The sequence below is a fragment of the Lynx canadensis genome, chromosome B3, assembly GCF_007474595.2.
Source record: "Lynx canadensis isolate LIC74 chromosome B3, mLynCan4.pri.v2, whole genome shotgun sequence".
NCBI lineage: Eukaryota > Metazoa > Chordata > Mammalia > Carnivora > Felidae > Lynx > Lynx canadensis.
Window position 1 is genome coordinate 112,492,459 of NC_044308.2, and position 27,843 is coordinate 112,520,301.

The 27,843-nt window shown below is 34.8% G+C and overlaps 1 protein-coding gene and 1 long non-coding RNA gene across 15 annotated transcripts in view; one reads left to right on the forward strand and one right to left on the reverse strand.

Moving 5' to 3' along the window:
* Positions 1–27,843, forward strand: part of GPHN (gephyrin) — a 628,070-nt gene that overhangs the window by 114,809 nt on the left and 485,418 nt on the right. The gene's annotated exons all lie outside the window — the stretch shown is intronic.
* LOC115516578 lies at positions 1,365–20,967 on the reverse strand. The gene is made up of 3 exons (XR_003969589.1): positions 20,938–20,967; positions 18,203–18,205; positions 1,365–1,462 (listed from the first exon to the last, which is right to left on the reverse strand). It is a non-coding gene; the product is annotated as an uncharacterized LOC115516578 (long non-coding RNA).

The window sequence follows — 27,843 nt, forward strand, 5'->3', positions numbered from 1 at the left end:
TTGAGGGTTTTTACATCCATGTTCATCAGGGAAATTTGTAGTTCTCCTTTTGGGTGGGGTCTTTGTCTGGTTTTGGAATCAAGGCAATGCTGGCCTCCTAGAATGATTTTGGAAGTTTTCCTTCCGTTTCTATTTTTTGGAACAGCTTCAACTAAATAGGTATTAACACTTCTTTAAATGGTTGGTACAATTCCTGTGGGAAGCCATTTGGCCCTGGGCTCTTGTTTGTTCGGAGATTTTTTATTACTAATTCAATTTTTCTTTACTGGTTATGGGTCTGTCCAAATTTTCTATTTCTTTCTGTTACAGATTTTGTAGTTTATATATTTCTAGGAATTTGTCATTTCTTCCAGATTGCCAATTTGTTGGCATATAATTGCTCATAAAATTCCCTTATTATTGTTTGTATTTCTGTGGTTTTGGTTGTCATCTCTCCTGTTTCATTCATACGTTTATTTGCGTCCTTTCCTCTTTCTTTTTGATCAAACTGGCTAGGGATTTATCAATTTTGTTAATTCTCTCAACGAACCAGCCCTGGTTTCATTGATCTACTATTGGATGGATGGATGGATGGATGGATGGATGGATATCATTGATTTTTGTTCTAATCTTTATTATTTCCCTTCTCCTGCTGGTTTTGGGATTTTTTGTTGTTCTTTTTCCAGCTCTTTTAGGTATAATGTTAGGTTGTGTATCTGAGACCTTTCTTCCTTCTTTAGAAAGGCCTGGATTGCTATATACTTTCCTCTTATGACCACCTTTGCTGCATCCCAGAGATTTTGGCCTGTTGTGGTTTCATTTTGATTGGCCTCCATGTAAATTTTTAATTTCCTCTTTAATTTCTTGGTTAACCCATTAATTCTTTAGTAGGATGTTCTTTAGTCTCCAAGCATTCATGGTCTTTTCACATTTTTTCTTGTGGTTGATTTTGAGTTTCATAGCATTGGGGTTTGAAAATATGCAATGTACGATCTTGATCTTTTGTACTTGTTGAGGGCTGATTTGTGACCCAGCATGTGATATTCTGGAGAATGTTCTATGTGCACTTGAGAAGATTGTGTATTCTGCTGCTTTAGCATGAAATGTTCTGAATATATCTGTAAGTGCATCCGGTCCAGTATGTCATTCAAAGTCATTGTTTCTTTGTTGATTTTCTGTTTACATGATCTGTTCGTTGTTGTAAGTGGGGTGTTGAAGCCCCCTACTATTATGGTATTATTATCAATAACCTTCTTTACATTTGTGATTAGTGGATTTATATATTTGGTTGTTGCCACTTTGGGGGGCATAAATATTTACAATTGTTCAATCTTATTCGTGGATAGACCCCTTAATTACAATATAATGCCATTCTTCCTCTCTTGTTCCAGTCTTTATTTTAAAATCTAGTTTGTCTGATATAAGTATGGCTACTCCAGGTTTCTTTTGATGACCATTAGTATCATACATGGTTCTCCATCCACTTGCTTTCAATCTTTTTAGATCTAAAACAAGTCTCTTGTAAGTAGCATATAGATGGGTCTTCTTTTATTATCTATTTTGATACCCTTGGTTTTTTGATTAGAGCATTTAGTCCATTGACATTTAGAGTGAGTACTGAATGATATTAATTTAGTGCCATTTTGTTGCCTGTAGAGTTGGGTGTTTCTGGTGATGTTTTCTGTTCCTTTCTAGTCTTTGTTGCTTTTGCCCTTCCTTTCTAGTCTTTGTTGCTTTTGCTCTTTTTGTTTTGTTTTGTCTTTTCTCCACTCAAAGAGTCCCCCTTAAAGTTTCTTGCAGGACTGGTTTAATGGTCACAAACTCCTTTAGTTTTTGTTTGTCTGGGAAACTATTTCTCCTTCTATTTTGAATGGCAGCCTCCTGGATAAGGAATTCTTGGCTGCATATTTTTCCATTTCAGCGCGTTGAATATATCCTGCCACTCCTTTTTGGCCTGCCTAGTTTGCTTGGGTAGGTCTTCTCCAAACCTGATCTGTCTTCCATTATAGGTTAAGAACGTTTTTCCTATGCTGTTTTCATAACTCTTTTCTTCTCTGTGTATTTTGTAAATTTGACTGCAATATGCCTTGGTGGTAGTTGGTTTTTATTTAATGGGAATGCTCTTTGCTTCTTGGATTTTGATGTTTATGTCCTTCACCAGATTAGGAAGGTTTTCTGGTATAATTTGCTCACATAAATCTTCATTTCCCTTGTCCCCTTGTCTGATTTAGATGTTAATCCCGTTTTAATAAGTCACTGAGTTCTCTAAGTCTTGTATCATAATCTTTTACCTTTGTTTCCCTCCTTTTTTCTGTTTCATTGTTCACCATAATTTTGTGCTTTATATTGTGAATTCGCTGCTCTGCTTCATCCATCTTTGCCATCATGGCATCCATCCAAGATTGCATCTCATTCATAGCATTTTTAATTTCATCCTGACTATATTTTATTTCTTTTATATCCACAGAAAGAGATTCTGTGCTTTTTTAAACCCCAGCTAGTTTTCTTATTATCTTTGTTTTAAATTTTAGTTCATAAATCTTTCTTATATCTGTGTTGATTAAGCCCCTGGTTGTTGTTTCTTCCTGTTGTTTCTTTTAGGGTGAATTCCTTCATTTTGTCATTCTGGAGGAAGAAAGAAATTAACAAAATATACAATACAAATTTTAAAATTATAAATAAAACAAAAAAATCAAAGGAAGCTAGATCATAGATGTGTTTTGATCTGCTTGTTGAAAGAAGCTTGATAGAATAGCAAAAAAAAAGGGAAAGAAAAAAAGAGAAAATTTAGTAAATAAAAATTATATATAATAGAGTAAAAGAAAATGAAATAGAATAAAAAATAAAAAACTCAAAGTAAAAAAAATAAAAATAAATTTTTCTCTTTCTGTATCCAAGAAAGAGGAAGAAATAAACGAATGAAAAAAAAAAAACAATTTAAGCAAAAACAGAAGCAAAAGAAACAGATAAATTAACTAGCAAACAGAATGAAACCCAAATGCAGTTATATTCAGTGTCCCCTAGAACTGAAATATGAAGCCCTTTATATTCCATATAATAAGCAGGTGGAGTGACTTGTGCTGGTCTTGTAGGGGATGTGCTTAGAGGGCGCAGTTGGGCAAGGCTTGGTGTAATGGCTCCGTTCTCCACTAGGTGGTGCTGCTTAGCTTACTGGGATGGATCAGTGTAGTGTGCATGAGTGCACATGGGAGAGGTGGAAATGGCTTCACCAGCTCCCTAGTCTCTGGCACAGGAACTTCACACTTTCACCAGCCCGTGATCAAGCACCCCTCCTTTGTCTCAGGCCTCTATCCACTCACCTGTACCCTGTCTGTGTCCAAGCTGTACACCTTCTCCAGAGTTTTATCTCAGATGGGGTTATGTTTCAGAACACCACACTTCAGAGACCTGCGGCTTGGACCCACGCTTACTCTCTGAGGGAGGGTCTCATTGAACAATGCTTTGGTGCTGGCTTGCCCCAGAAAATGTTTGGGCGATTGCACAGTAGCAGGGGTTTGGATATTATGGCAAATCACAGCATACAGTCGGTGTCAGGTTTCACTGCATTCTGGAATCTTTGTCCCAAAAGCAGCAAACATGGTTGCTCTCTGGGGTCCGCTGGGATCTTTGCCTGTGGGAAGGTTGTATGGACTCTACCAAATGCACTTCAAGCAGGGGAACTGCTTCTCCCTGTGTGACACAGAGACCCCTCACACCCTGCTGTCTGCTCCTGGGGATTTGCACTACTTCCTCACCAGAACACCGCCAGGCACTAAGCTCTCAAACTTCAGACTCTGTGTTCCACTGTTTATACAATCCTGTGGTATTGAAACACTCTCCTTTCTTCCTGTCATTGGTTTTGGGGAATAGATTTCTTATTTAGTCCCTGCGAATGATTTCACTCTTTCTTTTTTTCTCCAGCTGCTTTTGGGGGATTGCTTTTCTTGCACGATCCTGATGTGCTGCACTCTCCCCCTTTCTCTTTCTCTGTACTCCCACAAAAACAGCTCCCTACCCTCTGAGACTCTTATCTTCCCCCTCACCCCTCAATTTACCTCTCTGCACCTCTTACCTGCTGAGTTCTGTGGCTCAAGTTATGCAGATTTTTGTGTTAATCCTTAGATCAGTTTCCTAGGTGTTCAGAATGTTTTGGTGCCAATCTAGGCTGTGTTTCAGGGACAAGACGAGCTTGGGTCTCTGTGCTGCTCCACCATCTTAACTCCTTCTAAAATGATCTTTTTTTTTTTTTTTTTAAAGCAACTTGCTCTTTGCGAGACCTCTAAGAAAGAGAAGAAAGTCATGAAATATCCTTAAAAGTTGTTAGACTTCTCCAAAGAAAAAACACAAAACTAAAAGTACTGTAGATCTTGGTATACTGAGGGGAAAGGCCACTAGCTTTCTGATTTCCCTAGAGAGACATAAGCAAAATTAGCTCCACACTTACCAATGTTCACATATTTTATTTTATACATACTTCCATTATTATACCCATTATATTATACATATTCACATTTGATTCACTAGCTATACTATATTTCTAGAACTTAGGAAAATACTTTAAATGTGGTATCCCTTCAACTGTTTGTTGAATTAACATTTTCTCATGAACTGTTATACTGTCTTATAAAGAAACTAATTCAGTTTCCTTAAACTTGATGGTGGGAATGTCTCTAATAGGGGTTGGATTTAACATAAAAAATAAAATTTAATTATATTTTAGCTCATTGCTAATCTATATATTACAGGTTGTTATTACCTTACAGTCATATTTCCTGATGAAATAAAATTGTAATCTGATTATCATAAGAAAAATACTTAATTCATGAAATCTGTTAACGTTTCATGTTTGTTATATTAAGGCAGAAAGATAATAAGTTAGAATTTTAAAATCCGAGTTACATATTGGTGAGGATTTTATACCTTATCCTAAATGAATTGGAATAACATTAGAGCATGGCCATGTATAACCTGCTAAGTCAGATGATATCCCATGTTCAAAATCTTAATATGAATATCCAGTGAATTAAAGAACTAAGCAAGATAAAGGAACAAACAAAAAGGACTTTGGAGGAAACAATCATTGTGAGAAACAGAAGAATATTTTTTAAAAAAATATTTACCACGATCAAGTGAGACTTATTCTAGGGATGCAAGGGTGGATCAATGTATGCATATCAATCAAAGTGACACATCACGTTAAAAAGAAGAAGGCTAAAAACCATATAGTCATCTCAGTAGATGTAGAAAAGGCATTTGACAAATTTAACATCCATTTGGGATAAAAACTCTCAACAAAGTGTCTAGAGATGGAATATGCCACAACATAATGAAGGCCACATGTGAAACCCATAGCTGACATCATACTCAGTGGTGAAGCACTATGAGGATTTTCTCTAAGATCAGGAAAAAGACACGACACTCTCACCTCTTTTCAACAGAATTCTGGAATCTCTAGCCATGACAGTCAGACAAGAAAAAGAAATAAAAAGCATCCAAATTGATAAGGAAGAAATAAAATTGTCACTATCTGCAGGTGACTATATAGAATTTAAATAGACTATCAAAAAACTATTAAATTAATAAATGAATTCAGTAATGTGGGATACAAAATCAATATACAGGAATCTGTTCCATTTTCATACAGTAATAACAAAATAGTAGAAAAACAAGCAAACATTCCATTTATAGTTTCATTAAAATGAATAAAGCACCTAAAAAAATTTAATAGGTAAAAGACCGATACTCTGAAAATGTTATGACATTGATGAAAGAAGCCAAAGACAGAAATAAATGGATATTTATTACATATAAATATTAATATCTATATTTATATAAATTTATATTTATATATAATATATATTTATATGTATATATTTGTATACCCATATAAATCCATATAAATAAAAATAAATATAAATAAATGGATATACCATTCTCATGGATTGGAAGAATTAATATTGCACAAATCTCCATACTACCCTAAGCAATCTGCAGGTTCAGTGCAATGGCTATCAAAATACCAATAGTCTTTTTCACAGAACTAGAACAAATAGTACTAAAATTTGTAGGGAACCACAAAAGATTCCTAATAGCTATAGCAATCTTGAGAAGGAAGAACAAAGCTAGAGATACCACAATTCCATATTTCAAACTATACTACAAAGCTGTAGTAACCAAACCAGTATGGTACTGACACAAAAACAGATGCACAGATCAATGGAATAGAATTGAGAGTCCAGAGAGATACACTAATGCTTATATGGTCAATCTGTGACAAAGGAGGAAAGAGTATACAACTGGGGAAAAGATAGTCTTTTCAATAGATGGTGCTGGGAATACTGGGCAGGTATGTTCAAAAGAATAAAATTGGACCACTTTCTTACATTATGTACAAAAATGAACTAAAGATCTAAATGTAAGACCTGAGACAATAAAAATCCCAAAAGAAAACATAGGCAGTAATCTCTTGGACATTGGATATGTTTTTTTGTAGGCCAGGAAGACAAAAGCAGAAATAAACCTGGACTATATGATAGTTTTTATATAGTTAAGGAAATCATCAATAAAACAAAAAGGCAATTTAGTGAATGGGAGAAGATATTTGCAAATGATTTATCCAGGAAGGGTAAATTTCCAAAATGTATAAAATCATACAACTCACCACCAAAGAAATTCTAAACAATTTGACTAAAAACTGGGTGGAGGATATGTATAGACGTTTTTCCAAAGAAGACAAACAGATGGCCAACAAGTATACAATAAATGCTCAACATCACTAATCATCTGGGAAATGCAAATTAAAACCACAATGCGACACCACCCCATAGCAGTCAGAATGGCTAGTATCAAAAAGATGAGATAATGAGAATGTGCAGAAAAAGGAACCTGTGTGTACTATTGGGGGGACTGTAAATTGGTTCAGCCTCTGTGAAAAAAATATGGCAATTGCTCAAAAACTGTCACCTGATCCAGCAATTCCATCTGGATGTTTATCTATGTGTATAGCAGTCGGTATTGAGTTGATGGTCTCTTAAGTTTGAACACTTTATAAAATCATTACATTTTACTTGCTCTTCCACACTTTATGTATATGATATCATATTTTACATATTTTGTGTATTTCTTGAATAGTATGTGTGTGTGTGTGTGTGTGTGTATAACTGACATTGTTATTTAACTTCTTTACAGCTTTGTGAGTGGTTAATCTACTACCTTTACTGTGTTTACTTTTATTAGTGAAAGTTTTTCCTTTCATGTTTTTTTTTTTTTACTTCTAGTTATGGTCTTTTCTTTCCACTTAAAGAGCTCCCTGTACCATTTCTTCTAATGTTGGTTTAATGTTGATGAACTTCATTATCTTTTATTTGTCTGGGAAACTATCCATCCTTCAATTTTGAATGATAACCTTTGCTGGGTAGAGTATTCTTGTTTGTAGGTTTTTTCCTTTTCAACGCTTTGAATATATCATGCCATTATCTTCTGCCTGCAAAATTTCTGTTAAAAAATCATTTGGTAGCCGTATGGGGTTTTTCTTGTGTGTAATGGCTTACTTTTCTCCTGCTACTTTTAAGATAGTCTCTTTATCTTTAATTTTTGATATTTTAATTATTAAGTGTCTCATGTAATCTTCCTTGGGTTCATCTTGTTTGGAATTCTCTGTGCTTCTGGAACCTGGATGTCTATTTCTTTCATCAGGTTAGGGAAGTTTACAATGATTATACCTTGAAATAAATTTTCTGCCCCCTTTTCTCTCTCTTCTTCTGGGACCCCTATAATGTGAAGGTTAGTATGCTTGATGTTGTCCTCGAGGTCCCTTAACCTTTACTGTTTTTTAAAAAAATCCTTTTTCTTTTTGCTGTTCAGCTTGGGTGCTTTTCATTATGTGGTCTTCCAGATTGCTGATCTGTTCTTCTACATCCCATAATCTGCTGTTGATTACCTGTTGTATATTTTTCTTTTTAAGTACTGCATTCTTCAGCTCTATGTTTTTTTTTTTTTTTTTTTTATAATTTCTTGTCTTTTCATTGAAGTTCTCACTGAGTTCATCTACTCTTCCCAAGGTCAGTGAGTATATTTATGACCATTTTGAATTCTTTATCAGGCATAATGCTTATCTTCATTTGTTTAGATCCTTTTTTGTGCTTTTGGTCTTATGCTTTTATTTGGGACATATTTCTCTGTCTCCTCATTTTATCTAAATCTCTGTTTCTTTCTCTTGAGTAGGCCAGCTATGTCTTCTGGTCTTGAAAGTAGTGGCCTTGTTTAGAAGGAGTTTTGTGGTGCCTTATAACACAGTCCTCCCCTGGTCCCCAGAACCAGGTGCTCCAGGGGTATCTCCTCTGTGGGCTTCATGTGCACTCCTCTTATGGCTGAGCTTCAACTGCTATGGGCACTGGTGGGCAGGGTTTGCATTCTATGTGGCTGTCTGTGAGGCCCAGTTGCAGTTGCTGTGGACATGCTGATGTTGGGCTGGCTCTCAGCCTGGTTGTCTGCAGTAAGCTGCTGTGACTGGGTTTGCACCTCATGCTGCTAGCTTAGTAGCCCAGCTGCAGCTTTAGGCTTGCTGGTGTCAGGGCCAATGCTGAGACTGGCTATCGCAATGAACTGCTCAGACTGGGTTCACACACTGTTAGCAAGAGGCTCAGCTGTAGCCACCATGGGCTTGTTGGTCAATGGGGCCAGCACTCAGCCTAGCTATGATGGTCATTTTCTCTTCAAAACTATGAACTATCTAAGGTTTTAGATAATTCCTCAAGTGTTGCATTAAAATTTTTTTTTTATGTTTATTTATCGAGAGAGAGAGAGAGCAAGTGCACGAGTGGGGTAGGGGCAGAGAGAGAGGGAGAGAGAATTCCAAGCAGACTCCGAGCTGTCAGCTCAAGGCCTGATGTGGGACTCAAACTCATGAAGCGTGAGAACATGACTTGAGCCAATATCAAGAGTCGGGTGCTTAACCAACTGAGCCACGCAGGTGCCCCTCAAGTGTTGCATTTTGATGATGCAAGTGCGTGAAGAACTAGAAGTAATGATAAGTCAGATCCAATTTCGAATGTATTTGATGTCTGGAATCAATATTTACCAATAGTAATAGTCCAAGTTCTGTATGACAGTTGATGAGAGAAGTTGGTTGCATTTAGAGGATATTGTAGATTATAAAACCCCACATTCTAATAAAATATCACTATCCCTTTATTTTTATTTCTGTAAATTATTCATGAAATGACATAAAATATTTTTTAAATTATGTTGCTTAGTTGGCCCAGCCGATGAATGGTGGCGATTATTTTTTCTGGCATACTGAAGGTTAAGGTGGACCTTGAAGAATATAATTCAAGTTTGGAAATGGAAGGGAAAGGCAAAAGAATACCTGGAGATATATATTCTCTCCCTCTCCCTCTCTCTCTCTCTCTCTCTCTCTCTCTGTGTATATATATATATATATATATATATATATAGATACATATTCTCTCCCTCTCTCTCTTTCTCTATGTGTGTGTATATATATATACACACATATCTATAGATACACACATCTATATATATGTGTATATATATATATATACACATAGAGAGAGGGAGAGAATATGTATCTATATATATAGATATCTATAGATATCTATATATAGAGAGAGATTGCATGTATATGCAATCTGATATTGTATATATCAATTTATTATTTCAGCTTATATTGATATATAAATATTTTCTCAAGATGATGATAAAAAAGGGGTGCTTGGGTGGCTCAGTTGGTTAAACATCCGGTTTCGGCTCAGGTCATGATCTTGTGGTTCGTGAGTTCGAACCTTGTGTCAGGCTCTGTGCTGACAGCTTGGAGCCTGGAGCCTGCTTCGGATTCTGTGTCTACCTGTCTTTCTGCTCTCCCCTGCTCACACTCTGTCTCTGTCTCAAAAATAAACAAAAAAAAGATGATAAAAAGGAAAGATGGGAACACATTATAGAAAGCTTCATATGACAACAAAGGATTGGATTTTACTTAAAACCACTGTTTACCATTGGGGCAATTTTATATTTAAGAGTAAGTAGTACTTTTCATATTTTTCTTTAGATGGGTAACTCAGAGTCTCTTGGAGGTTAAGAAATGGTCTTTTAGAAGAAAAGATTAAATATAGGGTTTTAATGAGGTATTAGGGATAACATGGATTGGAACAAAATATTGGTGATGAGATAAAATGCCTAGGTGGAATGGATCTTATTATTTTGTTTATTCCTAGTTAATATGTATGATAATCTTTTTTGTAAAAGAAATTGGGAAGGTATCTATAGTAATTGTTTTCCTTGGTCATATTAAAAAGTAGTATAAAATTAGTTACTTTAGACATTTTTTTTGTCCTATGGAATTTTTAAAAGTGTACCACTATCTTATTATTATACTGTAAAATGTCAGCAATGCTGCTGGAATGTGTGTAAAGATTATTCAGTGACTAAGTTTGACTTTGCACGTCATTTTGTATTTAATATAGGCTTTCAAGTAATATTTGATGATGTAAAAAGCTAAGTGTTGAGGCTTTGCTTCTGAGTGGAATGGAGTAACGGGGGAATCAAATTAGCTTTCTTTGTCTATAACAAATAGAAAAACGAGATAAGATAGAGATATCACCATTCTGTAGCTTAGTTTATCTCAGAAACATATTCCATTTCTCAGTTGCAGTTGTGGTAAAGTTCAGTCTAGCTCGGGTTTGTCCTAATCGTATTGGCAATTACATAAAATATAAATAGACTAACATTACAATTGAAATACTAATCTTGTCAGACTGTGTAAAACAAAACCAAACCCAATTGTATACTGCATTCAAGAACCACATCTTAAATATAAAGAACAAGGAGGATGACATAAAAGGATAGAAGATAGATTGCCATGCTCACTTAAAGGAAATCTAATGTAGCTCTACTAATGTCAGACAAAGTAGACTTTAAGATCAAGACTAGGTATAAGATAGATGTTTACAATGACAAAAGGGTCAGTATGTCAGGAAATTATAATCATGGATCTATATGTACATAATGAGTTTTAAACTATATAAAGAAATATTTGTATAAACAGAATAACTGGACAAATCCCAGTTATACTGGGGGAATTTTTGATACTCCTCTCAATAGCTGATAGAAGTGGGTGACCCCAAAATAAGGAAATTGAGTAATCAGTGACCTAGGTAACAACTCTGGAATAGGTTACTGGAAAATGATAGAATTTACATTCTTTTGAAATTCATATAAAACATTAACCAAAATTGACCATATGGATCATATAGATTTATAGCTATAAAGATTAGTGTAATTTCAGTTAAAATGTCAGTTAAGTTTTTTGTGTTTTTGAAAATTAATGATCTAGTCTAAAATTTGTTTGGAAATTCACAGAACTAAGGTAGTCAAGGGAATCTTAAGGAGTAACAAAATCAGTGCAAGACTCTAGTACCAGACATTAAGACTTAGTATAACACTAGAATTATTAAGGCTGTGGTATTGGTGCAAGGATAAATCAATGGAACAGAATAGAGTATCCATTTTTGTAAAGAGTATAATGGCCTCCAGACATGTCCAACCCAATCCCTGGGACCTGTAATATATCACATTACCTAGCCAAAGGAACTTTTCAAATGTAATTAAGGTTAGAGATAATAAGATAGATGATCCTGAGTTATCTTGTGTGTTTCCAGTCTAATTGTAGGAGTCCTCGAAAGCAGAGAGAGAATTTACTCTTGACTGAAAGCAGAAGAGACATGCAATAGAAGGGGCATTCAGAGAGATTTCAAGTGTCAGAAGGATCCTATGCACTATTATTAATGGCACTGTTATTTAGGCATGTATAAGGGCTAGAGAAGCCTCTAGCTGAAAAGAGGAATCCCCAGCTACAGCCAGCAAGGAAACAGAATGCTGGTCCTGACACTGAAGGACCTGGATTCTGTGAACTTCAGTGAGCTTGGAAGTGGAGTCTTTCCAGAGCTTCATAATGAGAGCTGACAGACCCTTTGATTTTGGTTTTGTGAAACCTGGAGCAGAAAAATCAGGCAAACCAATTCAGTCTGAGTTGTGAGATAGTAAATTTGTGTTGTCTTAAGCTGCTTACTTAAAATTGTGTAATTTGTTATAGTACAACAGAAAATTATTAACATCCATGAAAAGATTTACACAAATACTCTCATCTGATTTATAAGAAAGATAACATTGCAATACAATGGGGAAAATAATTTTTTTCTCTTAGGGTATTCTTACAGGAAAGAAGATCATCAACCTCTTCAAATCATACACGAAGATCGATTTCAGATACATCGATAGATTGAACTGTGAAAGATGAGAAATAAAGCTTGTAGATGAAATCATGAGAGAATATCTTCATGACCCTGGGTTAGGCAAGGATTTCTTAAACAGTAACCAGTAAAATTGATAAATTGGATCACATTATAAGTCAGAACTTTAGGAATGATAGTATAAAAGAAATAGAATAAAAGAAGATATTTGTAATACATGTATTCAACAAAAGACTCATCTATAACAACCGAATTTAAAAAATGATCAAAAGAATTGGAAAGATATTTCACAAACAGTATGTAGTCAATAGGAACATATAAAGTTGTTCAATATCAGTAATCATTAGATAAATGTGAGTTAAAACTACCACAAAATATCTTTACACTTCACCAGAGTATCTGGATGAAAAGGTGACATGTCCAAGAGTTAGTGAGGAAGTTATACAATCAGATAATTAATACACAAATAGGTACTACCAGTTTGGGAAGCTGAACAGTGCCTACCGATCCTGAACATACATATTTCCTATGCCCCAAGAATTACACTTATAGGTATGTATCTAACAGAAATATTTGCTTATGTTCACCAAAAGACATGTGCTGGAGTATTTATAGCAGTACTATTTGTAACATCCTAAATTGGAAACAACCCAGATGTCTATATAATAAATGGATAAATCATTGTATAATTTTATACCATGGAATACTATACAATGAGAATGAACAACATAAAATTAAATTGAAAAACAAAAAAGAATCTCATAAACATAATGTTCAGCAAAGGGCACCAGATACAAAAAGAATGATTTATGTAAAGGTATGATTTATGTAAAGTTCAGAAACAGGCAAAACTAATGTATAGTTTTAGAAGTCAGATAGTAATTCCTACTATTGTAGGTGGAGTAGTGACTGGAAGAAAGCATGAAGGGAGTTTTGTTTTTTTAGGAAAATAAAGATTTACACACTACTTTCAAGCCTTATCTATGTTTATTTGATATTAGAGGAAGTGGCTTTTTTACTCCTTTTCTACATAATAATCATGGTTTATTTCCTGTTTCATTTTTATCATTTAATGGTACTGATTATTTACAGTTTTATTTTGAGTCTTATACCTGTGCCAAAGCAAGGAGATAGGAATGTACATGAACAGTCAATGTAACCAATTGAGGTTTATTCAAAAGTGATGGCTTAATTCTACTGTGATTAAAATTTCTTTTTTTATGTTTATTCATTTTTTTTTTAAATTTTTTTTTCAACGTTTATTTATTTTTGGGACAGAGAGAGACAGAGCATGAACGGGGGAGGGGCAGAGAGAGAGGGAGACACAGAATCGGAAACAGGCTTCAGGCTCTGAGCCATCAGCCCAGAGCCCGACGCGGGGCTCGAACTCACGGACCGCGAGATCGTGACCTGGCTGAAGTCGGACGCTTAACCGACTGCGCCACCCAGGCGCCCCATGTTTATTCATTTTTGAGAGACAGAGTATGAGTTGGGGAGGAGCAGAGAGAGAGGGAGACACAGAATCCAAAGCAGCCTCCAGGCTCTGACCTGTTAGTACAGAGCCCAATGCAGGACTGGAACCCACAAATCATGAGATCATGACCTGAGCCTAAGTCAGACGCTTAACCAGCTGAGCCACCCTGAGTGGCACCCTCAGGTGCCACTCTGAGATTTTAATTGCATCTTTTAATTAATCATTTTTTTTGACTTCGGGTATACTCATTGGACTTTACCTCTAAAACTGTCTGTACTTTGTTGAAATTTGGATTTCTGCACTTAATTACTTAGATTTGTGATTAGTTCTGTAAAATTCCCAGTAAAACTTGAGCTATATTTGTGAGTTTGGGAAGAAGTGATTACAAGTATATATTAAGGTTCTGAAAAAATCTGTATAGTGCAGGAACCATCCTTTTTAAATTTGTGTAAGTCTATCTAAATTACAGTGTAAGAGGGTGATTTGGTATACTTTTTTAGATATTTATGATATTTTCTAAGACTAATTTTGTTCTCTGCCCACATTGGTATTTTTTCTGATTGCTTTGATAATTATATAAACCTTCAACAATGCCACCTGCCATCAGAAATGCTTCACTTTTTGTTTCATCCTTTTAAGGGAATTTATCACTAAGCCAAAGCAGAAATAATAGTAGTAATTATAGCAATTGAAGTAATAGCAGCATACATTTATAATGTGTCAAGCAATGTTCTAATTACTTTATATGTACTGATTTATTTAATGTAACAGTTCTGAAAGAAGTGCTATTCTTAGCTTCATTTTATTTTTTTATTAAAAAAATTTTTTTTAATGTTTATTCTTGAGACAGAGAGAGACAGAGCATGAATAGGGCAGGGTCAGAGAGAGAGGGAGACACAGAATCTGAAGCAGGCTACAGGCTCTGAGCTGTCAGCACAGAGCACTACACGGGGCTTGAACTCACGGACCGTGAGATCATGACCTGAGCCGAAGTCGGACGCTTAACCGGCTGAGCCACCCAGGCGCCCCTCTTAGCTTCATTTTAAACATGAAAAGTTCAAGGAATAGAGAGGTTAACTATCTTGCTGAAGGTCACATCTATTAAATAGATGCACTTGGGTCAAATCCTCTTTGTCTAAGGTCAGAGTCTGGGTTCTTAACCTCTATACCAGCACAAGACAGATAAGGAGATTGTAAAAACTGAAAATCAGTTACTAAGTAAACAAATTAAGGTTTTACAAGTTTTTCAAAATTGTAAAATGGTTAGTGATTGTTCTTAAATAATAGTGATTAATTCTGAAGTGGAGATTTTTGTAATTTTATATAAATTTATATTTGTATATATTTATATATTATATTTATAAACATAAATGTATAATTTAAGATACTAATTTAAACTTTTCATTAAGACATGAAAATGTTTTCTATACTTCATGTTTGGAAAGGTTTCTGTATTTATCTTTTCTTTGCTGAAAGATACGAAAAAAATAATTCATGATCTGTCCTAAGCAAGAGTGGCTGGTTGTTCTATTCCTCTGTGTAGTAATATATCTTCATGTGATGAAGTTGATACAGAATTTTTAACTTGCTCCTTGGGAATTCCTGAATATTTTAGGAACTTCATAAAAGTATTCTGGAAGCAAGCATTAAATGGAGAAGTTGGTGCTTAAAAACCATGAAGCAAATGAAAACTAGAAAAGACAGTTGAAATGAATGATAAGATTAGAATTTAGATGAGAATTATGCTCATCTAAAACATATTTGTTTGATTCCATTTGTCTGAGTTTTTCTGAATTGCTTATAATATATCCCAATAACATCACAGTCTCTTTCCTGGATGCTACATCTTTTTTAAAAATATTTTTGTTTATTTTAATTCCACTACAGTTTAACATACAGTGTTATATTAGTTTTAGGCATACAGTATAGTGACTCAGCAATTCCATACATCAACCAGTGATCAAAACAAGTACACTCCTTAATCCCTGTCACCTATTTCACCCATCCTCCCATGCACCTCCCTTCTGGTAACCATCAGTTTTGTTCTCTATCACTAACAGTCTAGTCTGTTTCTTGGTTTGTCTTTCTCTCTCTTTTTTCCCTTGCTCATTTGGTTCTTAATTCCACATGAGTGAAATCCTATGGCAGTTGTCTTTTTCCTTTTTTTAAAATTGTATTTAAACCCAGGTTACTTAACATATAGTGTAATAATGATTTTCAGAGTATAGTGATTCATCACTTGCGTGTAACACCCAGTGTTCATCCCAACAAATGCCCTCCTTAATGCCCATCACCCATTTAGCCCATCCTCCCACCATCACCCCTCCAGCAACCTGTTTGTTCTCTGTACTTAAGGGTCTTTTGTGGTTTGCCTCCCTCTCTGTTTTTATCTTATTTTTCCTTCCTCTCTGTTCATCTGTTTTGTTTCTTAAATTTGTTTCTTAAATTCCACATAAGAGTGAGATATGATATTTATCTTTCTCTGACTTATTTTGCTTAGCATAATACAATCTAGCTCCATACTCGTTGTTGCAAATGGCAAGATTTCATTCTTTTTGATCACTAAGTAATATTCCATTATATATGTACACACACCACATCTTCTTTATCCATTCATTAGTTGATAGACATTTGGGCTCTTTCCATAACTTGGCTATTGGTGATAGTACTACTATAAGCATTTGGGTGCACGTGCCCCTTGAATCGACATTTTTGTATCTTTGGATAAATACCTAGTAGTGCAATTGCTGAGTTGTAAGTTAATTATATTTTTAATTTTTTGAGGAATCTCCATACTGTTTTCCAGAGTGGCTGCACCAGTTTTCATTCCCACCAACAGTGCAAAAGGGTTCCCCTTTTTCCACATCTTTGTCAACATCTGTTGTTGCCTGAGTTGTTAATTATAGCCATTCTGACAGGTGTGAGGTGGTATCTCATTGTGGTTTTGATTTGTATTTCCCTGATAATGAGTGATGTTGAGCGTCTCTTCATGTGTCTGTTAGCCATCTGGATGTCTTCTTTCAAAAAGCGTCTGTTCTTCTGTCCATTTCTTCAAGCTGTATTACAAAACTGTAATCATCAGGACAGTATGGTACTGACACAAAAACAGACACATAGATCAACGAAACAGAATAGAGAACCTAGAAACGGACCCACAAACGTATGGCCAACTAATCTTTGACAAAGCAGGAAAGAATATCCAATGTAAAAAAGACAGTCTCTTCAGCAAATGGTGTTGGGAAAACTGAAACACTTTCTTACACCATACACAAAAATAAACTCAAAAGGGATGAAATAAGTAAATGCAAGACAGGAAACCACCAAAACCCTAGAGGATAAAACAGGTAACAACCTCTTTGACCTCGGCCACAGTAACTTCTTATCAGACGTGTCTCTGGCAGCAAGGGAAACAAGGCAAGAATGAACTTTTGGGATCTTATCAAGTTAAAAAGGGTTTGCACAGCAAAGGAGACAATCAGCAAAACTAAGAGGCAGCTGAGGCAATGGGAGAAGATATTTGCAAATGACATATTGGATAAAGGATTAGTGTCCAAAATCTGTAAAGAACTTATAAAACTCAACACCAAAAAAATAGTTATTTGTCTTTTTCTGACAGACTTATTTCACTTAGCAATATTCTCTAGCTCAATCCATTTTGTTGCAAATGGCAATAAATTTCACTCTTTATGGCGGAATAATATTCCATTCCGTGTATATGTGTTTGCATGTGTGTGTGTGTTTGCATTTTTGTGTGTGTGTATGTGTGTGTATCCCATACCTTCTTTATTTATTCATCCATCTTGATGGACACTTGGGTTGCTTCCATAATTTGGCTATTGTAAGTAATGCTGCTATAAACAAAAAGGTGCATGTATGTATCCCTTTGAGTTAATGTTTTTGTATTTTTTGTGTAAATACCCATTAGTGTGATTATTGGATCATATGGTAGTTATATTTTTAACTTTTGGAGGAAACTCCATACTATATTCCACAGTGGCTGTACACTTTGCATTCCCACCAACAGTGCATGAAGGGTTCCTTTTTTTCACATCCTCATCAATCCTTGTTGTTTCTTGTGTTTTTGATTTTAGCCATTCTGACAGGTGTGAGGTAATACCACATTGTAGTTTTGATTTGCATTTCCATGATGACAAGTGATGGTGACCATCTTTTCATGTGCCTGTTGGCCGTCTATATGTCTTCTTTGTCATATCTTCTGCCCATTTTGAAATTGCATTATTTGTTTTTTGGTTGGGGGTTTTTAAGTTTTTTATATTTTGAGTACTAACTCTTTATTGGATATGTCATTTGCAAATATCTTTTCCCATTCTTTTGGTTGCCTTTTAATTTTGCTGATTGTTTCCTTTGCTGTGCAGAGCTTTTTATTTTGGTGTGGTCCCAAATGTTTATTTTTGCTTTTATTTCCCTTGCCTCAGGAGACATATCTAGAAAATGTTGCTATTGCTGATGTCAGAGACATTACTACCTGTGCTTTTATAGGATTTTGATGGTTTCCTATCTGACATTTAGGTCTTTAATCCATTTTGAGTTATTTTTGTGTGTGGTATAGGAAATAGTCCAGTTTCATCTTTTTGCACGTAGCTAACCAGTTTTCCCAGTACCATTTATTGAACATACTTTTTCCCATTGGATGTTCTTTCCTGCTTTGTCAAAGATTAATTGACCATATAATTGGGGTTTATTTCTGGATTTCCTATTCTGTTCCATTCATCCCCGTGTCTCCTTTGTGCCAGTACCATACTATTTTGATTACTATAGCTTTGTAATATAGCTTGAAGTCTGGAATTGTGATGCCTACTGCTTTTGTTTTCCAAAATTGCTTTGGCTATTTGGAGTCATTTGTGGTACTGGACAAATTTTATAATTGTTCTAGTTCTGTGAAAAATGCTTTGGTATTTTGATAGGGATTGCATTAAATCTGTATATTGCTTTGGGTAGTGTAGTCATTTTAATAATATTAATTCTTCCAACCCCCGGGCATGGAATGTCTTTCCATTTCTTTGTGTCACTTCAGTTGCTTTCATCAATGTTTTATTGTAGTTGTCAGAGTGCAGGTCTTTCACCTCTTTGGTTCGATTTATTCCTAGGTATCTTATTTTTGTTGCAATTGTGAATGGGCTTGATTCCTTAATTTCTTTCTGCCACTTATCAGCGTATAGAAAGCAACAGATTTCTGTATGCTGATTTTCTGCCACTTTACTGAATTCATTTATCAGTTTTAGGAGTTTTTTGGTGAAGTCTTTATGGTTTTCTATATATAATATCATGTCATCTGCAGGTAGTGAAAATTTTACTTCTTCCTTACCAATCTGGATGCCTTTTATTTCTTTTTGTTGTCTGACTGCTGTGGCTAGGACTTCCATGATTATGTCGAATAAAAGTCACGAGAACTGACATCCTTGTCTTGTTCCTGATCTTAGAGGAAAAGTTCTCAGTGTTTCCCTATTGAGCATGATGTTAGCTGTGGGGTTTTCATATAAGGCCTTTTGTATGTTGAGGTATGTTCCCTATAAACCTCCTTTGTTGAGAATTTTTATCATGACTGGGTGTTGTGCTTTGTCAAGTGCTTTCTCTGTGTCCACTGAAATGATCATATGGTTTTGACCCTTTCTCTCACAGATGTGATATATCACATCGATTGATTTGTGAATATTGAACCACCCTTGCATCCTGGGAATAAATCCCACTTATTCATGGTGAATGATTTTTTTAGTGGATTGTTGGATACAGTTTGCCAATACTGTATTCTGTTGAAGATTTCTGCATCTGTGTTCATCAGAGATATTGGCCTACAGTTCTCTTTGTTTTCGGTGATGTCTTTATCTGGTTTTGGTATCAGGGTAATGCTGGCCTCATCGAATAAACTTGGTAGTCTTCCTTCCTCTTCTGTTTTTTGGAGAAGTTTGAAAATAACAGATATCAACTCTTCTTTAAACGTTGTATAGAATTTGCCTGTGAAGCTGTCACCTGTGGTCCTGGACCTTTAATCATGGGGAGTTTTTTGATTATTGATTCAGTTGATTGCAGGTAGTCAGTGTGTTCAAACTTTATATTTCTTCCTGCTTCAGTTTTGGTAGGTTATATGCTTCTAGGAATTTTCCCATTTCTTCCAGATTGTCCAGTTTGGTAATATATAATTTTTCATAGTATTCTCTTACAGTCCTTTGTATATCTTTGGTGTTGGTTGTTATTACTGCTCTTTCCTGTGATTTTATTTGAGTGCTTTCTCCCGCACTCTCTCTCTTTTTCTTTTGCTGAGTTTGGCTAGAGGTTTATGAATTTTGTTGATCTTTTCAAAGAACTTGCTCCCGGTTTCATGGTGTGTCCTGTTGTGTTTTTAGTTTCAGTATCATTTATTTCTCCTCTTATCTGTATTATTTCCTTCTTTCTACTAGTTTTGGGTTTTGTTTGTTCTTTTGTCTAGCTCCTGTAAGTGTAAGTTTAGGTTGTTTATTTGAGATTTTCCTGCTTCGAGAGGTAGGCCTGTATAAACTTCCCTCTTGGAACTGCTTTGGCTGCATCTCAGAGGTTTTTGGACCATGGTGTTTTCATTTTTGTTTGTTTCTATGTACGTTTTGATTTCTTCTTTGATTTATTTGATTCATTGTTTAGTAGCGTATTATTTAACCTCCACCTCCACGTATTTGTGCTCTTTCCAGATTTTTTTTCTTTTGGTTGATTTCTAGTTTCATACAATTGTGGTCAGAACAGATGCAAGCATGACTTCAATCTTTTCAAATTTGTTGAAGCTTGTTTTGTGGTCTAATGTGTGATCTGTTCTGAAGACTGTTTCATGTGCACTTGAATGTGTATTCTGTTTTAGGATGGAATATTATCTGCTGAATCCAGCTGGTAGTGTGTCATTCAAAGCCACTATTTCCTCATTGGTTTTCTGTTTGGATGATCTGTCCATTGATGTAAGTGGGATGTTAAAGTCTCCTACTATTATTTGTTAAAGTCTCCAACTAGTTTCTTTATGTGTGTTATAAGCTGTTTTATGTAATTGGGTGCTTCCATGTTAGGTTCATAAATATTTCCAGTTGTTTTATCTTCTTGTTGGATTGACCCCTTTCTTATTATATAGTGTCCTTCTTTATCTCTTATCACAGTGTTTGTTTTAAAGTCTCTTATGTCTGATATAAGCATTGCTACCCTGGTTTTCTTTTCACATCCATAAATATTTCTCCATTTCCTCACTTTCAATCTGCAGGTGTTTTTGGTCCGAAATGAGTCCTTTTTAGGTAGCGTATATGTTGATCTTGTTTTTTTATACATTTCATCTTCTTCTGTTTTTTGATTGGAGTGTGTAGTCCATTTACAATTAAAGTAATTATTTATAAGTATGTATTAAGATTTGTTACTTGTTTCATGGTGATTTTTGTAGTTTGTCTCTGATCTTCTCTTTCATGGTTTGTTGGGGTTTTTTTGGTTGGTCTTTGTGGGGTTTTTTTGGTTGTTGTTATATACTTGAGCTCCTTTCTCTTTATTCTTTTCATGTTTATTAGTGGTGTTTGATATGTGGGTACAACTAGGTTTGTTTATAACATCTTCTGCATATAGCAGTCCTTATTAAGTTGATGGTTGCTTAAATTCAAACCCTTTATTTAGCCCTAGCCCCCCACATTTTAGGTATATGGTGTCATATTTTATATTATTTTTTGGCATTAATCCTTTGGCCAGTTTTTTACAGAAATACTTATTTTTACTGCTTTTGTCTTTTTAAATTTTCATACTCTCACTAATGGTCTTTCCTTTCCACTCAGAAACTCCCCTTTAACTTTTCTTGTAGGGCTAGCGGCTTGTAGTCATTAATTTCTTTAGTTTTTGTTTGAGAAACTCTTTATTTCTCCTTTTATTCTGAATTATAGCCTTAGTATATAGAGAATTCTTAGCTGTAGGTTTTCGTCTTTCAGCACTTTGAATATATCATATCACTTCCTTCTGGCCTGACAAGTTTCTGCTTAAAAGTCCATGACAGCCTCATGGGGTTTCCCTTGTATTTTAATGTTTTTATTTTTCTTGCTGATATAAAATTCTTTTCCACTACTGTTTGCCATTTTGATTACTATGTGTCTTCTTGTGGACTTCTTTGGTTGATTTTGTTGGGGATCTCTGTGTTTCATGGATTTGGGTAACTGTTTCCTTCTGTAGATTTGGGAAATTCAGCTATTATTTCTGCAAGTAAATTTCTTCCCCCTTCTCTCTCTCTTCTTCTTCTGTGATACCTCTAATGCAAATTTTACTATGCTTGATGGAGTCACTGATTTCCTTAAATCTATTGTTGGTTTGCTTAATTTCCCCCCCTCACATTTTCAGTGTGGGTAGTTTCCATTACTCTGTCTTCCAGTTCATTAATTCATTCCTCAGCTTCTTCTGGCCTGATACTTTTTCCATCAACTGTATTCTTAAATTCAAGTATTTTGTTCTTCATCTCTGTTTCCTTTTTAACTCTGTGTTAAGTGTCTCACTGATGTCCTCTTCTCTTTTCTCAAATCCAATGAATATCTTTATGATCATTATTTTAAATTCTCTATCAGGTATGTTACTTATGTCTATTTAGCTTAGGTCTCTTGCTGTGGTTTTGTCTTGTTCTTTTATTTGTGACATATTCTTCTGTTTACTCATTTTGACTAAGTGTGTCTGTTTTTGTGTGTTAGGAAAGTATTTTGGGTTTATATTAGTATTGAATTATAGTTTTAATTTGCATTTCCCTAATGACTAATGATGTTGACCCACCACCTGTCTCTTCTCCTCCTCCTCCAATAAGACCTGTGAGCTTATTGGTCATTTTTGTAGCTTCATTTGTGAAGCATGTGTTCATATATTTTACTTATTTTTCATTTGTAAGTGTTCCTTCTGTATTCTGGATAGCTGTTCCTCATCAGATATATACTTTGTTGATATTTTCTCACAATTTGTGATTTGCCTATTCATTTTCTTCATGGTATCATTTTGATGACCAGTTTTAAATTTTTTTTTTTTAATTTTTTTTTAACGTGTATTTATTTTTGAGACAGAGAGAGACAGCATGAACGGGGGAGGGGCAGAGAGAGAGGGAGACAAAGAACTAGAAGCAGGCTCCAGGCTCTGAGCCATCAGCCCAGAGCCTGACGCGGGGCTCGAACTCACGGACCGCGAGATCGTGACCTGAGCTGAAGTCGGACGCTTCACCGACTGAGCCACCCAGGCGCCCCAAATTTTGATGGTCTATTTTATCAACTTTTTTTCCTGTGACTATACTTTTCTGTGTACAGTGTATAATCATTGCCTATTTCAAAGTTGGAAAGATGTTTTAACATGGTTTCTTATAGAAGCCTTATGTTGAGATCTATGACTTACCATCACCATTGTTATTTTTAATCTAAGGTTTAATTAATGGTCATATATTACTTTTATTTGTCTAGATTCTTTAGTCCTATAGAACAGTTCTGGGGCGCCTGGGTGATTCAGTCAGTTAAGAGCACAACTTCAGCTCAGGTCATGATCTCACAGTTCATGAATTTGAGCCCCGCGTTGGGCTCTCTGCTGACAGCTCAGAGCCTGGAGCTGGCTTCAGATTATGTATCACCCTCTGTCTCTGTGCTTCTCCCCTGCTCATGCTCTGTCTCCCTCTCTCAAAAATAAATATTAAAAAAATTTTTTTTAATTAAGAAAAATAAAATGGAACTGTTCTTCATTTTTTTTTTTTTTGATAATTGAAGTATAATTGGCATACATCATTATTTTAGTTTCAGGAATAAAGCATTAATTTGACAATTCAATACATTACTCAGTGCTCACCAAAATAAGTGTAGTCACCATCTTTCACTATACAACATTATTGCAACATTATAGACTATATTCATGTGCTGTACTGTTCATCTCTGTGACTTATACCTGGAAATTTGTACCTCTTAATCCCCTTTATCTAGTTTGCTCATCTCCCACCCACCTCCTTCCTCTCTGGCAACTGCCAGTTTGTTCTCTGTATTTAAGGGTCTCTTTGTTTGTTTTGGGTTTTGTTGTTGTTGTTGTTGTTGTTACACATATAATGAGATGGATGGTATTTGGCTTTCTCTAACTTACTTTTTTTCATTTTTTTGATTGTTTCAAGTTTTTATTTAAATTCCAGTTACTTAACATATAGTGTAATATTAATTTTAGGTGTTGAATTTAGTGATTCATCACTTACATATTAACACTCAGTGCTCATAGGAACAAGTGCCCTCCTTAATACTCATCACACATTTAACTTGTCCACCTGCCCATGTCCCCTCTAATAACCCTTAGTTTTTCTGTACAGTTAGGACTGTTTTATGGTTTGCCTCTTTCTTTTTTTCTCTGTATATTCTTCTGTTTTTTTTCTTAAATTCCATATATGAGTGAAATCAAACGGTATTTGTCTTTCTCTGACTGACTTATTTCCCCCAGTATTATATCTTCCACCTCCATTCACATCACTTCAAATGGCAAGATTTCATTCTTCACCACATGTTCTTTATCCATTCATCATTCGTTGGACATTTGGGGTTTTTCCATAATTTTGCTGTTGTTGATTGGAGTGTATGTGTCCTTTCGAATCAGTATTTTTGTATGCTTTGGTTAAATGCCTGGTAGTGCAATTGCTGGATCATAGAGTGGTTCTATTTTTAACTTTTTTGGGAACCTCGATACTGTTTTCCAGAGTGGTTGTAACTGTTTGCATTCCCACCAACAGTGTAAGGGATGTTCCCCTTTCTCTGCATTGTTGCCAACATTTGTTGTTTTCTGAATTGTCACTTTTAACTATTCTGAAAGATGTGAGGTGATATCTCATTGTAGTTTTGATTTGTATATCCCTGATAATGAGTGGTGCTGAGCATCTTTTCTTGTGTCTGCTAGCCATCCGGATGTTTGGGGAAAATGTCTCTTCATGTGTTCTTCCTATGTCTTAACTGGATTATTTGTTTTATGGGTATTGAGTTTGGTAAATTTTGTATATATTTTGAATATTAATATTAACCCTTTATCAGATATGTCATCTTCAAATATCTTCTCCCAATCCGTTACAAGTTATTCATGAATTATTCGTGGGGTAATGTTTTGAGAATGTCCGTTCCTTTACAACATTTTATCCAGTGTTTTAACATCCACTGACAATTCTTTCCTACATCTGTTATTACTCTGGAGGTTGTTAACTGATAATTGTCTAATTCTATTATTATTTCTACAGGTATTATTCACATTCCCCTATAAAGGAGAGATTTTTGTTTTGCCCAGTCTCTCCTTTGTTTCTTTTTTTAAGTTAGATATTTCATACTCTGTTATATCATTGTTCATTCTGATGTTTAAATAATTCCAAATTTGTCATTGGGCAGTTCTTCATGTTGGCTCCTGTATCATTTTGACATGTTCTCTGTTGTGTTTGACCACTTTTAAACTTTTTATCACAAGATGATATTTCAGTTTCATTTAATGTTTCTTTCTTTGCTTTGTGTTGTTTTTCTGCCCTAGACCTGGAATTAGACATACCCTCCAGGGTGCTAGATGTCCTCATTGTTACTGTGTGTCATGAACTCTTGGCCTTTTCAGTAGACACAGCTTGAAAAAAAAATTTAAAAAGTATGAGCATCATGAATTCCTACTGAAACCTAAAATACAATCCATAATCTCATGGTTTTTCTCTTGTTACCCTCTTCTGTATTTGCATCTCCTTTCTTCCATAGAGAATCCTGGGTCTTATTTTTTCTTTAGTGCTGTTAGGTTATTAATTTGAGTTATGGTTGGGTTAATCTGGTGCCTATATTTTTATTTTTTCATCTTCATTTATTTTAACATTTTGAATATACAACATGAATATGGTTCAAATATAAAAATTATATCAAAAAGTATACTTAGAGACCTCTCAATCCTTTCCCTATCCATTCTACCCTGTTCTTTTACTCTGTAGGGATCCAATTTCATTTTTTGGTTAATCTTTCATGTTTCTTCTTTACAGAGGTAGATACTTATATAGTCTCTAAATTTATCTTCTTATTTGAAAATAGCATCAATAATGTTATGCAATTTGCTTATTTCACATATTAATATTAATTTCACATATTAATATCCTGGAAATTATCAATCACTTACAGAGACCTTTTATGTATTTTATAGTTATATAATATTACATTCTGTGGAAGTGTGATAATTATTCTACCCAATATTTTATGTATGAGTATTTATGAACATTCAGTGTTTTCTGCTCCCAGTTTGTTGCTTTCACAAATAAGTGAATAATCTTATGTAAACTTTTTTTCTCTATTGTTCAAAATGTATCTTCTGTGTAAATTCCCAGAAGTGGAATTCTTGAGTCAAAAAGCAAATGCTTATAAACTTTTCTTATATATGCTTAAATCCTCCATGACAAGAGTTGTAACATTCTGCCCTGCCCCCAGCAATGAAGGAGAGTAAGTTCTTTCCCCACATCCTATTGAGCAAAGTAACATTGCCAAGCATTAGAATTTTTGCCAGTTTGATAGGTGAATGATAGTATCTCAATTTAGGTTTAATTTGCATTTATCTTTTGTAAGTAAAGTTGAACATTGTTTCATATATTAAGGTGCTATTTGAATATCTTTTTTTTAATGTTTGTTTATATTTGAGAGAGAGAGAGAGAGGGTGGGGGAGCAGCAGAGAGAGAGGGGGACAAAGGATCTGAAGGCCTCTGCGCTAACAGCAGAGAGCCCAATGTAGGGCTCGATCTCATGAACCATGTAATCATGACCTGAGCCAAAATCAGACGCTCAACCGACTGAGCCATGCAGGCACCCCTTAATATCTTTTATTCTGAACACTCTGGTCAGTTTTTTAGTTGTTGTTTTTTTTTTTTTCATTTTTGATTTTTAAGTATAACTTATACATTAGGGATATTAGCACTTACTGTATCACATGTGTTTAGAATAATATTTTCTAATTTGTTATTTGTCTTTTGAATCCATTCTTGGAGTACTTTGGCTTCACAAAACTTTTTTTTAACTAGTTGAATATACTCATCTTTTATTACTTCTGGATTTTCAATTATCTTTATAAACTTCTTGTGATACCCAGGTCGTAAAGGAATTCATCTTTGTATTTTTTACCAGCTTTATTTATATATAATGTACATATCATAAAATTCTTCCATGTAAAGTGTATTTTAATACATTCAGTGGTTTATAGCATACTCAGTGTTTAGTATATAACAAAGTCATAATACCATCAATACTGTCAATTTTAGAGTATCTTCACACTCCAGAGAAAAACCCTGTGCTCATTAATAGTCACTCCTTATTTTCTCTCCTTTCCTAAGCCATAGTCCATTATGGATCTACATTCTGTCTGTGTATATTTGTCTGCTCTAGACATTGCATATAAAAGGAATCAGTGTAATATGTGGCCTTTCTGTGTCAGGCTTCTTTCATTTAGTATAATCTTGTTCAGAGTTCATCCATGTTGTGTGATTTATCAGTACTTTATTTCTCTTTATTGCCATATAATAACTCGTTTATTAGCATTGCATGCTTTGTTTATCCAGTCATCATTTGATGAACATTGAAGTTCTTTTTTTGCCATTTTGAATAATACTGCTATGAATATTTGCATAGATGTTTTTGCATGTACATATGTACACGTTTTCACTTCTGTTGTGTATATGCATGGGTGTGAAATTATTGAGGTATACAGTCACAGTCTAACTTTTTTGAGGAACTGCTGATTTGTTTTCCAAAGTGGCTGCATGTTTTGATTTTCCACCAGCAATGTATGAGGGTTTCAAATTCTCCGCATTGTCACTGACACTTACCTGATTTTTCAGTTGTAGCCATTCTGTTTGGTGTAAAGTTTTATCTCATTTTGATTTTGATTTTCATTTTCTTAATGACTAATGATGTTGGACAGCTTTTCTGTATTATTGACTCATCATCCTTTAGTCATTGTTTAATTTGGTTGTCTTTCAAACATTTTTTTATTTTAAATTCTAGTATAGTTAACATACATTGTTATATTACTTTCAGTTGTACGATAGAGTGATTCAACAATTCCGTACATCACTTGGGCTGTCTTTTTATTGTTGAATTGTAAGAATCTTTATATATCCTGGATACTGCTTTATCAGATAGATGATTT